The 4,207-nt window shown below is 35.7% G+C and overlaps 1 pseudogene; it reads left to right on the top strand.

Annotated features, from left to right (window-relative positions):
• Positions 1-465: 465 nt before the first annotated feature.
• LOC150029553 (uncharacterized) lies at positions 466-3,180 on the top strand (annotated as a pseudogene).
• The last annotated feature ends 1,027 nt before the right edge of the window (positions 3,181-4,207 follow it).

Raw genomic sequence — 4,207 nt, 5'->3', positions numbered from 1 at the left:
GCCGCCAGGGTACTTACTCATGTACCAGCGTTGTGGCATCATCTATTTTGTAGGTGTCCTAAGTATTCACGTGTCATGCATGCATTCTTTTCCTAGAAACCCTAACTCTAACAGGCCTTAGCGCCTCCAGAGAACACTTGCTTGTGTCGTACCCGAATGTACTATACACACCCCATGCATGATCTCCTTGTGACTTGGGTCTTTTTGGTATCTGAGTGTTAACTCGTACTATTTGTGGGGCCCAGCTTATGTGGCCCATCATTACTGTTGGACCACCAAGGTCCGATGTCGACATCTGATGCCGATCTCTTCTTCAGCCGAGGTCTGAGGTCTGGCCTATACAGAAAACACGAGTATCATAATTAAACTTGTACCCAATCAGTGAAGGTTTTATACATCATAGCGACTCAACTAAGTTAATGAGTCAAATCATGTTTTGAAATAACTCAATAAAGTCATGCTGCAATTCGTATATTGACTGATAATTTCATCACCATATGTAGAAAAATGGATCGAAGTTGGATGTATGAACGACTTGATCCTTCAAGGAGACTTAGCCAACAATTCATTACTGGAGTGATTGAATTTATTTCAAAGGCGATGAATCAAGATTTTTATACTTTAGATTAAGGGATAAGGTGTCCTTGTATAAAGTGTGTTTGTGAGAAAATTCTTCCACCATCACATGTCATGGCTCACTTGCTACAATATGGTTTTAGACCTAACTACACAGTATGAGTTCAACATGGAGAAGAGATGTCAAGTAAGGATAATGCTGGTTATGCATGTAGTAGCCATGGAAGAACAAAAGTTATTGATAATGTTTGTTCAATGACCAATATGGTGTATGATGCATACATGCAAGAAGCAGACATAACAAGTCATTATGGTGACATGGACAACAATGATGAATATGTAGAAGAGTCACCTAATGCGGAAGTCCAGAGGTTTTATAATATGTTAGCCGCAGCAAATGAACCCATTTATGATGGTGCCATTGAGTCAAAATTATCAATAGCCATCAAACTGCTAACGGCTAGAACAAATTGGCATACACCTGAAAAATATTTAGACTATTTCATAAAAATGTTGGTTGATGTAGCTCCCAAAGATATTTGCATACCAAAGGAGCTACTACGACACCAAAAAGGTTGTGTCAAGTCTTGGGTTGAAAGCCCAAAAAATTGATTGTTGTGAAGTTGGGTGCATGTTGTATTACAAGGATGACAACTATTTAACGGAATGCAAATTTTGTCATCTTTCTCGGTATTTTCCTCCTAAGGGTGACAATGGAAGATACAAAAAAATTCCAATAAAGATAATGATTTAATTGCCAATCATTCCAAGATTACAAAGACTGTATGCATCAATGGAATCTGTTAAGCAAATAAGATGGCATTTTGAAAACAAAAAGGATGGCATACTCCGACATCCATATGATGGGGAGGCTTGGAAGCACTTTGATAAGATATATCTAGATTTTTCTATTGACCCACGACATGTGAGACTTGGTTTATGTTCTGATGGGTTTTCCCCTTATGTCCAAGCTTCAACATCCTCATATTCTTGTTGGCCTATATTTCTTACTCCTTATAATCTGCCCCCTGAAATGTGTATGACCAAAACATACATGTTTTTAACTTGTCTCATACTTGGCCCAAGTAACCCAACTAAAAAAATAGATGTCTACATACAACCTCTTACTGATGATCTTAACCAATTGTGGAATGAAGGTGTAATGACATATGACATCTCCACAAGAGAGAACTTTATCAAGCGAGCTTGCTTCATATGGACAATCAATGATTTTCCAGCTTATGGCATGTTGTCAGGATGGGGGACCAAAGGGAAATTAGCATGTCCTCATTGTATGGAGGACACAAAAGCTTTTACATTACCACATGGTGGTAAAAATAGTTGGTTTGTCTGTCATAGAAGATTCTTGCCTACTGATCATCCATTTAGGAGAAGTAATAATAGATTTATGAAAAACAGGATTGAATTGGATGGGCTTCTTTATTTCAGGAATGGAGAGCAGTTGAGGGAATTTATCCGAGACTTTCCAATGGTGATTGATGGTCCGCTTGATACCTTACCAGGGTATGGAGAATATCATAATTCGATAAAAAGATCGATCTTTTGGGATTTGCCATATTGGAAACACAATTTGCTAAGACATAATCCTGACATCATGCGCATTGAAAAAAACTTTTTTGATAATTTCTTCAATACTATGATGGATGTCAAGGGTAAAACAAAGGACAATCACAAGGCAAGAATGGATGTTGCTGAATTATGTGGACGTGGTGACTTGGAACTAGTTCAGTTACGAAATGGGATGTTAGGAAAGCCAAAGGCAAATTACGCTTTCACAAGAAAAGATGTAAAATCAATTTATAAATGGATTAAAGAGTTAAGGATGCCAAATGGATATGCCTCTAACATTTCCAGGTGTGCAAACATTGATAAAAGGAGTATGCATGGTATGAAAAGTCATGATTGTCATGTTTTCATGGAATGTTTACTACCAATTGCCTTTCGTTCATTACCAAAATTTTTCTGGAATGCGATAGCTTAAATAAGTCAATTTTTCAGATATTTATGTTGTAACACTTTGAGGATGGATGATTTAATTCAAATGAAAGCAAATATATCCATCATTTTATGTAAATTGGAAAGAATCTTCCCACGTGGTTTCTTTGATTCAATGGTACACCTGGTTATTCATCTTCCTCCTAAGGCAATACTTGGTGGTCCAGTGCAATACAGATGGATGTATCCATTTGAAAGGTAACAATCCTATCCTCAATTTTATTGTTCATACTTATCGTTCAATACCTAAAACTCGACATGTTGTGTAGGTTGATGAGAGATGCAAAACGATCAGTGGCTAATTTGGCAAGGGTAGAAGGTCCAATATATGCATTCTACTTACACCGTGAAATAACTTATTTCTGTTTTCATTATTTTCAACATGAAAGCTTGTTTTCAAATACAAGTTTGAGAAATGGTCCTCGAACTAGTTCAAATGAAGGAGTTGAATCAACATTTTCCATTCTCAACAAATGCGGTCGCCCAAGTGGATCATGCAAAGAATATTGGTTAAATGAAGATGAATATCATTATGCCCATGTACATATACTCATCAATTGCAATGAAGTCAAACCGATACTTGAGTAAGTTAAGCACAACACAATTTGTATTGATTCGTTTAAATTGCAGTTGTATTATTGATCACTTATTTATTTCAAGATTGTTCTTACAAGTTCACTCCAACAACAACGAAGAGACTTCAATGAGTATACATAAACATTTTCCAGAATGGTTTAACAACTATGTAAGTTTTATATAATTTGTGCTTCTTATTAATTAGTATAATCAATTTACATACAAGCATGTATGTGACTATTTCAGAGGTCTATGATAAGAGGAATGGGGTGATTGACCCAAACATGGGATTAGCTTGGGGTCCTAATTCATCTGTAACATCATGGAACATGTACTTCGTTAATGGGTACAAATTCCTTACAAACACATGGAGTGAAGGCAAGAAAATCATAAATTTTGGGGCGCATATAAAAGGTGTAACAGAAAAAGGACAAGATGATCTCTTTGGTGTCATCAAACATATTTATGAATTAGAATATCTTGGTTTGAGTAAGAAGATTCCTCTTTTCTTTTGTGATTTGTTTGATCCAACCAATAATAAAGGCACCAAAGTTCATTCAAAATATAACATTGTAGAAGTCAAGATGAGTAGAAGATATATTCCCTACGATCCTTTCATTCTTCCACAAAAAGTAAGACAAGTTAACTATGTGTCTTATCCAAAGATATGTAGGAACTTCTGTGGTTGGAGAGTGGCAATCACAAAAAAACCCCAAGGTCATGTTGAAGTTGATAAGATACTAGATTATTTACCTTATCAACTTGATGAAATGCCTAATCTGTTACCAATTACAAGAATTAAGGAAGTAGAAGACTTAACTGACACATTAATTGTTGAACCCATCAATGATGATGTTATCAAAACAATATGTGATGATGATGATGAACTCATGAATCAAGTCAAGATGATGAAGAATATGATGACAATGACATGAACAATTGGGACTTTGAAAACCTTGATGACTAATGTATAATATTGTTTTTATTATTTGACAACTAATATGACAATGTACCCAACTTAATTGATGATGACATTTTT

The sequence above is a fragment of the Phaseolus vulgaris genome, chromosome 1 (assembly GCF_051622355.1).
Source record: "Phaseolus vulgaris cultivar YP4 chromosome 1, ASM5162235v1, whole genome shotgun sequence".
NCBI classification, from domain to species: Eukaryota; Viridiplantae; Streptophyta; class Magnoliopsida; order Fabales; family Fabaceae; genus Phaseolus; species Phaseolus vulgaris.
This window is presented reverse-complemented; position numbering and strand designations above follow the sequence as displayed.